At 30.3% G+C, this 13,542-nt stretch overlaps 1 pseudogene; it reads right to left on the bottom strand.

The window, feature by feature from the left end:
* Positions 1-8,222: 8,222 nt before the first annotated feature.
* Positions 8,223-13,542, bottom strand: LOC141720153 (disease resistance protein Roq1-like; annotated as a pseudogene).

Genomic DNA, 13,542 nt, shown 5'->3' with positions numbered 1-13,542 from the left:
TAAAAAACAGTTAGTTGTTTAGTCAATGGGGCACTACATACCATCTCATACCGTACCATATTATCTCTTTTACTCTAATTATATATAATAATATTATTATTTTTTTTAAATTTTATTTTGTAAATAAAAATTTAAGTGATATATTTAATTATAAAAAATAATATTTTAAATTATTATTTTAACTTTACAGTCAAAAAATTTAAAAATATGTCTTTCACTGGTTATAATTTTTTTTTGATGAAGCCTATTTATATGTATAATTACGTTAAAAAAATGTTTTTAAAATAAAAATGTATGTTCAAGTTTAAACACCAAATATTTTTAAATAGATCTATATTTTAATTGTTTATTTTTAAAATCCACAATTATATTATTTACTATTATTTTAAATAGGGTGGCAATTTATGGTGTGCGGCCTAATACAGAATTTCGTAGATAATTATTATTTAAAAATATTAAATTTAAAATTTATTTCATTTTTTATCATATATAATCACAAATTTTAATTGGCATATTAAAAGATGAAGTTACACAATTATTTTTTAAAAAATCATTTAAATTTATTGAAAAGGTTTAAAGTGATCTGGAGTGAAATTATAATTATCCAAAATTATTTCTGGGCAAAATTAAATATAAATCAATTTTATTTTTATATTTTAATTGTTAAATTTTTTCTTACATTCAAATATAATAATTATTATTATTCTATATGAGAATCGAATTTTATAATTTTTAAAATAAAAATTTACAATTTGTGATTAAATTCTATATATAATGAAATCAAATTTTATCCATATAACTATGTATAAAATGGTTCGATATTAAAGAATGACCATTGTAAATAGCTATTTATTTATGTAAATCAGTGGATTCCATATTTAGCACTAATTGTAAATATATTATTTTGCTATTTTATATTTTTTGTCTACAGGTTTCTCTTTGATATTATATTATAGGTATAACATCATTTTTAGCACAATAATTTTATCATAGTAATCAGTATTTATTTCATTTACAACCCTACTCCATGAATTTTATATAGTTATATCCGAGCTAAATAATAAATGCATTTTTTAAGGGTTAAAAGATAAAGAAAAATTGAATACAACAAATTATATCTAAAGAAATTATGAAAGCTCGTTTGTGTTTATAAATGATCCCTGATGCATATCCTTCGGGCTGACCGAGATATATAAAGTCCTAAACAAAAAACAGATTTATGCCAAATTATAAATTAAATAATTATAATAAATAAGATATCGATTATTTATGTCGGTCCACATGTGCTAAAGATATTATAGTTTTTCAGTGATTTTTTAGAATTAAAAATAAAAATGTTTCACTAAAATTCATTTTATGCTTATATATATAACAACCTGCACTTCTCAAACTATTAAATCTAAACCAAAACTAGAATACAATAAAATTTATTAAATTGAAATTCTATTATAAAATACAGCCTGACAAAAAAATAATTGATCCAACTAGTAGGCCAAGTAACACATACACATATAACAAAATACGATAATTTATATGATACGATATACGAAACAAATATTTTCGATACATAATCTTATTCTTATTCGATACACATAATACACATGCCATATGAAAAACAATAATTCAGAACCCAAAATCCATGCAAGACCACTACAAACTGGTGATAACGGTTCTAAATTTTCATAAAACTGTCACTACAAACCGGTAACTACCCTAAGTTCTTATTCGATATTTTCGTAAAATATGTCATAAATCAGAGACCTCAAATTATTGTCTAGACATCACATATATAATATCGATACATATACTATAACACATAATAATTTCAAACATATGATCACGTAACCAATATTTTCATAATCAAATATATACATGTAACCCATGATTTAGAAAACACTAGCAATATTGATCGAAAACTTACCTCAAAACCTGAACAGATCCGTTTTTTAGCTTTTTTGACCATCTAAACGATATTTTCTTGAAAAACATGAAACGCAAAAGTTGTAGAGAACGAAAAAAACTTTACTAAAAGTCCAGAATCACCGAATTTCGAGTTACGATGAATTTTTTATGAATTTTACAAGACAACTATTTTTATGTATAAAAACCCTACGATTTTTGATATTAAAAATGAGAAAATCAAATATGATTTATTTATAATGATTTAAACCCTAATTCTTAACCTATAAGTGGACCGTATTAAAATACGATCCAAATTTTAGACCGATTAGTCTAATTTAATTTTAAATCTTTGTCCTTATCTAATTTTAATTTAGTTTATTCTATTATTCTATTATTAATCTAATTCTGAAATATTACGGTATACTCCCTGTGTCCCATTGAATTCTATACGTTACTTTTTGGCACACTTTTCAATGTTCATTTAAAACATAATTCCACAATATTTTTTTAATTTTTTTTTTCTGAGTAAAAGTTTCATGTTTAAACTTTTATTTTAAAAATTTTTTTTGAAAAAAACATTACGAAACTATATTTTATAGAGACCTCGAAATGCGTGCAAATAGTAAACATATAGAAATCAACGGGACGGAGGGAGTATTACATACTAACCTCCTTAAAAAATCTGGTCCCCAAATTCACAACAAACCTATACGTCTACAACCCCTAATCTCTTATAGGTCAAACTTAAATCTAAATAAACTATAACAGCTCGCATTTTAAATCTAAACTAAAACTAAAATACAATACAATTTATTAAACCGAAATTCTATTCTAAGGGTTAATTATTATAAAAGAGCACCTAACGGAATTCCAAAATCAATTTACTTCAAAACTAAGGTCCCCGAACCCTAATGCCATCCAAATGAAATCTTACATCGAACTTAAAAATTATAAGTAATGAGCGATACAACCCCGCAACAAAAATAATTGATCCACTAGCAGGCCAAGTAACACATACACATATAACAAAATACGATAATCTATATGATACGATATACGAAACAAATACTTTCAATACATATTGTTATACTTATTCGATACACATAATACACATACCACATAAAAAACAATAATTCAAAACCCATAATCCATGTCAAGACCCCTACAAACCGGTGATAACAATTCTAAATTTTCAGAAAACTGTCACTACGAACCGGTGACTCAGGTCCAAAGTTCTTACTCAATATTTTCATAAACCATGGTATAAATCAGAGATCTCAAATTATTGTATAGACATCACATATATACATCAATACATATACTACAACACATAATATTTTCAAATATATCATCACTTAACAAATATTTTCTTAATCAAACATATACACATAACACATGATTTTGAAAACACTTGCAAGATAGATCGAAAACTTACTTCAAAACCTGACCAGATTCGTTTTTAGCCTTTTGACCATCTAAACGATGTTTTCTTGGAAAACATGAAACGCAAAAGTTGCAGAGAACGAAAATACCTTTCTTTAAAGTTCGGAATCAACAAATTCCGAGTTACGATGAATTTTACAACACTGTTGTTTTTATGTATAAAAACTCTACGAATTTTGATATTAAAGACGAGAAAAATAAATATGATGTATTTATAACGATACAAAACCCTAATTCTTAAACTACAAGTTATACGTATTAAAATGCAATCAAAATTTTAGGCCCATTAGTATAATTCAATTGTAAATACTTGTCCTTATATAATTTTAATCCATTTTATTTTATTATTCGATTATTAATCTAATTCTGAAAATTACGGGATATTACAATATAAGTCATTTTTTATTTCTTCACTATATAAAAAAGGGTCTCATAAATAATAATTTAATTATTACTTATGTAAAATTTAACCAACGCATTGGCCAAGACGAAAATGCACCCAACTCTGTTACTTGAGCATATCCAACGGTTAAATATGTCACATAATTAAAAATATTATTTTTAATTATCTCCCACTTTCACATTAATTTTGGCATTTTTTTTACAAAAATTGATGTCAATTTTACTAAAATTACAAAAATATATGTGTCATACAAATAAATTAGAAATATAATAATTTATTTATTATTTGGATCATAATGAAATTATTATAGCATCTATATTATACTATAATAATCGAAATGTGGTATAATTTATTCAACGGTTATTCCCTAATTTTGTTTATTAAATAAATAAATAAATAGTGTTATATATCAGCTAAATTACTAAATTATTAAACAACCACTCACACAGTCTACTTATCCTACTAAACTACAACCACCTTTTATCCTATTATTAAAAAAAATTTGTATTATATATCCGCTAAACATCATCGGAAAGTTCCGCAAGTGGAGTTGGTCTACTGTTCAAAAAAGAAAAAAAAGTAAATGGTGCACAAGGTTAGCTTTTTTCTTTGGATATACTATGCATGTTTAGTGTTTGATGTGAAGCCTCAACTAATGCTTTGGTGTGAAATAGAGTACTTTGTAGAAATGGCGTGAAATGTTTTGGTTGGTGCCAAGTGAGCTCAGGGCCTATACGAGAGTATAAAATTCATTTCTTATATATTTTCTGTAATTCTAAGAAACAAAGATATTAAATATTTAAATTTAAATATTTTGACAATTATGTTACACAACTAACTTTAGTTATTACATGGTTTAATACTTGAACAAATTTTGCCACAACTCAGTCCTTGTTTAGCGGCACGACCTATGGTAGTGAACTTTGGGCATTATTTGCTCACTTTTGAAAATTCTTGTTAACTAGCCAGTTAAAGAAGTTAAGCAGCAGGATGGCAAAACATCAACCTGACACAAAGAAAAGGTTGCAGGGTGAACGCGAAAAATGTTGATGCAAGAATTTAGAAGACTAATTTAGCGATGGGAGCAACTGTTTAGTTACCTTGAGGTATGTTAAGTGTTTTATTGTTATGCTCACATGTACTAACATAGTTGATAAACAGTCTCTTGATGTAGGAATGATTTTAAAAAGATGAATTGTATTGTAAAAGTAAGAACAAAAAATCAAAGCAATGAATTATACGATTACCAAAAATAATCAATAATATTATTCCCAAGAAAATTCTATAATCGAAGCTTAGTAACAATGTGGGCAATTACATCACTTATATGGACTATAAAAACCCTACTTATATGTTCAACTTCAATTTCCCTTTTTACCTTTTTCTCATTTTCCAAATGCTTAAGACGTTCCACTTGAGATTTGAGAGTCTCAAGAGTCCTCGTTGCTTTCTCAAATTCTTGTTTTAGTTTCTCATATGCACGTTTGTGCCTTTCTTTGCCCAACCCAATTTTGTACCTATTTTTCAATCTCTCAAGTTCATCATATTTATTGTTTAACTCTTTCAATGTAAGCTCATATTGAAGCTTAGTAACAATGTGAGGGGTTATATCACTTACATAGATTATAAAATCCATAGTATTAAACCTAATGGACTAAGACCCGTAATCTAAGTTGCTCAGACTCGGGTACGAAGTGTCGGACACGAACGGCACCTCCGAAAATATAGGACACGGGGACACCGTCCTAATTTTAGACACGGGTACGGGGACATGGCATAATTTAAATTATTTAGAAAATATTTTTATATTATAAAATAAATAATAAATGTTATTTACTTAATTTATATTATTATTATTACTCTTTGGTAAAATTTATAATAATTTTAAAGTAAGAGGTGCTTTAAAATGGATAATGTTTGGTACTGTAAGTCAACATGTAAAGTATAAACATTAATATTAATAGTAACATAAAATTTTGTGGAAGACAGCTGGCTTCAGCTTTCTTATCTAAAAATTGAATCTAGACATACAGCTGTCCACATCCATACATCCATCTATCATTTTTACTTTATAAATACAGATGCTATATACATACACGGTCATCTACTTTTCTTCATTTTCTTTCCATCTTCTTCTTTTGTCTTCAATTCTTCATCTCTTCCAGGCCTTCTTTCTGCAACATAATCTTCCTCTTTTTATGTGATATCATTAGAAGAAAAGATCTGAAATATCACTTACATTCTTTGCAACAACGAGGATGACGGGTCGGATTTTTGAATGCCGGGTCTGACACGTATTCCGGGTCGTGTCCCGTGTCCCCGACACGGGTACGGCTGCCGGAAGTGACGAGTCGGAGTAACTAAGCCCGTAACAACTGGGCTTTATTATAAATAACCTATTTAATTAATAACCACAAATAAATAATTTTAATCATCTCTAATATAAATACATATAAACTCATAAATAACATATATATACATTTTTCACTCTCGTTCCTCATCATCTCGGGTGTGCGACCTGAGTTTTTGTTACATATAATATAATAAAATATACTGGATTTGGCAACTTGGTCCGACATTCCTAATACTTCAATGGAGAGCCAATAAGAGTATCATGCCACAAGTCATGTGGCAATCTTTTTTGCACATCTCTATTGGAGTTGCTCACGTTAGAGGGTGAACATGCCACTTAAAAGTGAGTTTCTAACTTGATTTCATTTGCGACAACAAGATTAATAGTGATATCTTCGTATGTAGGCATCTTTGACACTTTTTGATTGAGTTATTTTTTATGGGTAACATAATTCATTAATCATAAGCCACGTGGCATATACAATAATAATCATTTAAAGAATACATTAAAAATATCAAATCAAGATTTACTTTAGTAAAACTATCATCATTGAGTAAATCTTGATATCCTTGCCCAATTTAATTGAAAAAATATGTACTACTTATTAGGAGTGGGCATTTTCCGGTTTAGAATCGAGAATCGAACCGAACCGAATTTTCGGTTGGTTGGGGTTTTAACTATTTCAGGTTCGGTCCGGTCCCGTTCTCATTTTTTCAAATTTTCTGTTCTCGTTACGGTTCTTAACATCTTAGAACCGTAAGAACCGAATCGATTATATTATAAATATATCTAAATATATTAATATTATATATTTTATTTCTTTATCATATATAATATTATAATAAATTTCAAAATAAAAATGATGTCATACTACATTATTCATTTTTCTAAATGTACATGATGTTTTGATTTTTATTACTAAAATATATTTATCTTAAATTTTAGAAACTAATCGAAGGCAAAATAATCTACTCCTAGTAAAATCTCTTTTTAACTAAGTTAACCTTAATATTTCAAAAATAAAAAATTAGAATAAAGAAAAATGTACAAAATAAAAAAATTTAAAATAAAATAGTAATTCGGTTCTTTCGGTTCGGAACCGAACCGTAAATTACGGTTCGGTTCCGTTTCGGTTCTTTCATTAAAAAGGTTCGGTTAGGTTCTTAAAATTTTCTTACAGTTCTCAGTTCTTACGGTTCCGGTTCAGTTCGATTCGGTTCTGACCCGTTATTCACCCCTCCTACTTATGTTCGGTAATATTTGATATTTGTTTCCGCTCAAATTTTTATGTATTCAATCTTTATATTTATAATTATTATTTTTTGTTTTTTAGTAAATAAAAATTTGTAAATAATATTTTGTTTTAAGAAAAAGTTTGTAAAAATAATGATTTTAACTATGCAATCGAAATATATTAAAATAATTAAATATGCGCTGAAAAATCAAACAACAAATACTAAGGGAAATATATATTTTGAGGTGCTTGTATTGAAAATGAGATTCAATCTTTTTTAATTACATAAATCGTTGTTATACGACCAATTATGTGGTTTAGTTTTTCTGCCGGAGTAAAAGCTTAAAAGATAAAGCGAAGTCATGAAATATCCCCTTCCTACATAATAAGAATAAGAGAAAATGAAGATGTATTATGAAATAACAAATGAGCACTTTAAACGACTTTTTTCTATGAAATATGCTTTTCGAATCTACATAAACAAAATTAAAATCTAAAAATAAGATTAACACACATGCCATTACACTCTAAGTTATTAGCAAAATATTTTTAGTTCATACTAGTACTCATGTGGCTGTTCAAAATTAAGCTAATGAAAAGTTGCATAATTGTTAGAATTATTATGTAAAACTTATCTTTTTCAAAATTTAATTTTACGAAAATTAGGCAAAATATTATTTTACTTGATCATATATAATCTCTGTTTTATATAACCTATAAGACGCAAAATAAATACATAAAGAATTTTAGGGATACGAAATACAATTGTTTCTACTTTGTGAAGTTGAAATTAGAAAAGAAAATATATAAAAAGTGCAAAAAGAATAAAATTCATATAAAATGTATTAAAAAAAATTCAGATAAAATAAATAATAAAGTCCAATTTATCTAGTACACATCAAGTACACAATGTGTCAATTTATCAAGTTGTTTAAAACAGAGGGAAAATCTGGGGTGGAGAGTGTTCTTTGTATGACATGGGCAGCAAACATCTCTATCTTCACTCCTAAGTAAGGAAGTTCTTCGTTTCCGGTAAAATAATACAATTGCCTTTGAAGTAAAATCTTAATTCTATCTCCGCTTCTTATTGAGATTTCATCTCCGCTTATGCATTTCACCACATAATATACTTCACCCCCTGTACTGCTCACTGATACAGGAATCAGACAGGACTTTGTTGTACCATTTGTTTTATTGGTTATATCAGCTTTCATGCTAACGTTATGATTAATGTTTTCGCTCGTAAAAAGAACTGAGAGAGCAAGACCTAAGATATTATCTGCCCACAGTGTCGGGATATCAAAAGAGATTGTACGCCCAGTGCTTTTATAGCGGAACCATTCTGCAATCTTTGGTAACTCAACTTTATAAAAAGGGAGGAAGCGTTTTCTTGCATCTATTACCTGCAACATAAAAAAATGAAGTTAGATTTATAGAAGAGTGGTTATTTAGAGGGGTACAGGGAGGGAGTTTAAACCGAAATTAACCAACCTGAAGGAAACTCTTTTTGGAAGCAACTGATTTCTTCTTGCTGCACTTACCAAATTGCAAATCACTCAATTCCTTCAACATTGACATATTTGATAGATATTGAAGGCCTGTGCAATCATAAACTGTAAGTGATTGAAGGTGAGGAGGAAGTGGTGTAAGTGATTTAAGGCTGATGAAACTGTATATCTCCAACTTCTTCAACTTTTCCAAGCTGGATAAATCGGGTAGATGTACCAGTGTTGCATGGCTAAATAGGAGTAAGTGAGTTACATTAAGAGGAAGTTCTGGAAACGATGACCCAAAATTTGTACATTCATACAATGTGAGATGTTGTAGGTTGTAAAGCTTAGAGAGACTGAATTGTTTGGTCGAAGATAAACTCTCGCCCCCTTCACTCAGAGCTAACGTTTTCAAAGAAGAGAAACTTAGAATTACCGGCAGCCATAATGTTACATTACACTTCAGAGATAAAGTAACCAACTTGGTATCTCTCACTGTAGCAGGCAGATTAATTCTACTGATATCCGTTTGGAAAAGGTTCATTTTAGTGAGTGATGGAAGATTCCACACGCTACTGGGCATATATTTAAGCTTTTTGCAATAAGACAAGCTCAATACAGAAAACCTACTCAGTAGTCCAAGTGAATCTGGTACTTCTTCGATGGCTGTACCAGATGCATACAACTCTTCTAAACGTTGCATCTTCTCCAATTTATAAGGCAATAGCTCCAGCTTTGAACACCACCGAAGATCTAGTACTTGAAGCAACTTGAGCTTCCATAAGCTATTAGGAAGATTTCTAAGGTTTTTGCACTTGCAAAAAATGTCCTTAAGCCTTCCATATTCCCGATCTGCTCCGGTAGCTTTTTAAGTTTCTTGCAACCATCCAATTTCAGCTTTTCCAATCCCTTCAACTGAGTAACTGAATCTGGGAGGTCCTCAATTGTGGTGCAACTTGCATCAAGCACCTTTAACAATTTCATATCACCCAATTGCTTTGGTAATTGCTTTAGATTGCTACAATATCCCAAACACAAATAACCCAGTTTATTTAACTGGCCCAATGATTCAGCCAAATTTTTCACAGGGATGCATTCTGTCATATCCAGAACATACAAACCAGTCAATTCTCTGATTGATGGGTGGACTCTTAGCAAGCTCTCACAACCACGAAAGTATAACCTCTCAATTGATTTTGAATTTCCAAAGTTGGGAGTTGTTTTCAAGTTTAGAGAGTATTCGACATTTATCATCTTCAGACTCGTGAAATGCTGTTTATAAGAATACAAAAGACAAAGGTATAAACTTTATAAATTTTAATACACAGTTATATTGCTCTTATAGATTATTTTAATACATAGTCATTAATAACAAATTTCTACATATTATAATATATTTTATTATTTAATATAAATAAATAACAATATGATTTATTGTAATATTAAATGAACAAAATATGTATGAATATTTTTTTATAAGAGTAGTGAACGAATTATGATTCATACCATAGCATCATCCCACAACATCTTGAAATTGCTAAATGGCATATTGATGGAGATCAATTTTTGGGGTCGAAAACTAGAAGGTAACTGTGTCCACGTACAATAATTCCAATAGATGCACCTTAATTCTGGAAATGAATTCCGAAGATGTCCTTTAATGCCGTGAGCATCACATATTTCAAGTAATCTCAATCTGGGTAGCCTCTCAAATATTTGAGAATTTATTAGTTTTTCCCTTGATTGAGTTAGATCTAAGACGAGACCTTCAATTTTATCTAATCCCTGCAAACACAAAAAGTAGGAAATATAAGTATAGTTTGTTTTTACACTGGACAAAATATTTATCTAATCATAATCCCATATGTAAATTTTTTTGAAAAGAAATTAAGATCATGTCAATAACTTTTAATTTATTGATAGTCTATGAATTTTATAGACTTAAAGCTATTAAATTTCCTCAGTTAGATAACAATTTTCTACAACACGGTTTATGGGATTTAATTACCTCCTGATTTTGCAAAAATTCCCATTCATTTCCTCGCAAGAATAACCGTGTGCTCTTGGAAATTTCCCTTCCCATGTCTTGTATAAGATCATGCATCTGAAACATGTTGTTATCATCAATCATGATTAGACATCTTTCTAATAGAATTTTAATTCCAACTTTTGGATGGTAACCACATGATTTAAATATGTCAACACCCTCATTTTTGTACTTTCCGACGAAGAAGAATGCAATATCGAGAAATATTGATTTCACAGTATCATCATCCAACTCGTTGTAGCTCAGTTGAAGAATTTCCAGTATCTCGTTCTCTGGAATTTTTTTAACTTTCTGAAGTTTGGCTTTCCAGAATGCCTCATCTTGAGTTCGACCTCGCAAAGAAGAACCCAACACTTTCAGTGCTAATGGAAGACCTCCAGCATATGTTACAAAGCCTACTGAGAGCTCTCTTAAACTTATAGGCGGTCTTACTTTACCGAATGCGTGATGATTAAGGAGCTCTAAAGATTCAACTTGTCCCAATTTCTTCACCATGTATATATCTACATCAATTAAATCAATTTTTAATTGATTTATCAGGTGTATATCTCTTGTCGTAATAACAATTCTACTACCAGCTGAAAACAAGTTGTGATGCCTTGCTAGAAATTCTGAACAACTTGACTTGTCCAGATCATCCAGAACAACGAGTGCTTTTTTGAAACGTAGAATTCGTTTCAATTGTCTAATTCCACTGTCAACATCAGGGACCTTATAATCCTTCCTTCCGAGAAGTGCATTCACTAGTTGCTCAAGTAATGGAAGTAGAGGACTACCTCCCTGTGAATATTGTTTGACATTATGGATAAAGCAGCAACTATCAAAATTGGTATGATATTTATTGTAGAAAGCTTTTGCAGTAGTAGTTTTCCCGATTCCGCCCATCCCACATATCCCAATGGCTCGTATATCATTTGATTCCATCCTCAGTTTCTGATATATTTCTTCAACAGCAGAATCTATCCCAAACAGTTCTTCTCCGAGGTGCAACGCGCTGGTAGTTACTTGTCGTCCCACTTTCTCTACAATATTCTGAATGGTTTTCGATTCGTACCTGTTTTTAATTAAGAAATACGAAACTGTAAGTTTATGTATTGAGTATTATTATGGCTCTAGCTTTAACATCTAAAAGAACTTAACAAAAGCAGGATTAGATACAATCAACCATACAAAATGAACCTGTGGTTACAATATTCTGAATGATTAGATACTAATATTCTGAATGGTTTTCGATTCTATGTTAACCTGCAGGGAGCGTCAACTTCTAAACCTTTATGCATTTTTATAGAAAATTTCTTGAGTGGTTAGATACATGACAATTCGTTATGCTAATATGAGGGAGAGCAAGGTAAAGAGACATACTCATTTGCATGTTTTTTGAGATGGTATCCTGATACCTCCCCAATTTGAGCAAGAGCTGATTTCCACTTGTTTATCATGTCAGGAGAGTAAAGCTTCTCGTGATAATCAAGAGCATCTCCAAAACTCCCTGTCTGGCGACGGACATCTGTTGGATCAACATAGTAAAAAACAGGAACAACCTGATTCTCTGTTTTCTTGCAACTAAGAATCTCTACAAGCTCATTTAGGCACCACGACGAACGAGCATAGTTGTCTGAGATAACTACAATAAACATCTTTGAATCCCTAATTGCATTGTGTATCCCGGATGAAATTTCTTGGCCCTTTTCAAGTGCAGGATCATCTCTAAAGGTTAAAATTCCCGCTTCATCCAGAGCAGAGTAAAGATGTGAAGTAAAGTTTTTGCGAGTGTCTTCACCGTAAAAGCTCAAGAAGACATCCCAGGTGACAGGCGGAGAAGAAGAAGAAGATGGGGCAGTTAATTCAAGATTACTAGTGGTTTCCATGGAAGAAAAATGGTTGTTGTTACTTTTTCGTTCTTTCGTAATCCACAGGGGTTTAAGTATGGGAAGCCTTTAGTTTAAGTATGGTTTGGGATATGAAGTCAGTCAACGTTAAATTTAAAAGTACCTGCCTGCCAAGCCAGGCTGGTTTTCCAGGTTTTCTTATTCATCTGTGAATCGTTGACATACTAAATCATACAGAATTTAATCAGAATATTCCCACCATCCAGTTGCTTAAATCGTTGTTTAAGATACTGGCAGGAATTGTTCAGAATTTTTTGTTGTTTTATAATTGAAAGTCTGTTATTTACAAGTATATTGGAGACTGAGTAGTTTTTACTCAACTGGGGTGCAACTTGTATCAGGCACCTTTAACCATTTCCCACCATCCAGATGCTTTGCCATTGTCTTAGACTGAGTGGTTTTCAAGTTCGCAAAGTATTCAACATTTATCGTCTTCGTACTCGAGAAACGCTGTTTAGAAAAAGGGTTTTTCTCGTATTTGCTCATGGACACATGCTAAATTATAAAATGGGTCACTTTGATTGGTTGAAACTTTGTATATGCAGGGATCCACCAATATTTTATTATAATATTGAATGAACTATATATGTATAATTTTTATTATAACAGTAGTGAATGAATTTTGATTCATACCCGGCCATCATCCCACAATATTTTAAAATTGCCTTATGACCAGTGGGGATTTCTCATTAATTTTGTGGTCAAAAGTTAGAAGCCTTATAACCCATGGAGATTAATTTTGTAGCCGAAAATTAGAAGGTAATCGTGTTCATTTGCAATA

The sequence above is a fragment of the Apium graveolens genome, chromosome 4 (assembly GCF_009905375.1).
Source record: "Apium graveolens cultivar Ventura chromosome 4, ASM990537v1, whole genome shotgun sequence".
NCBI lineage: Eukaryota > Viridiplantae > Streptophyta > Magnoliopsida > Apiales > Apiaceae > Apium > Apium graveolens.
The sequence above is the reverse complement of the archived record's forward strand: the minus strand, read 5'-3'. Positions and strand labels throughout refer to the sequence as shown.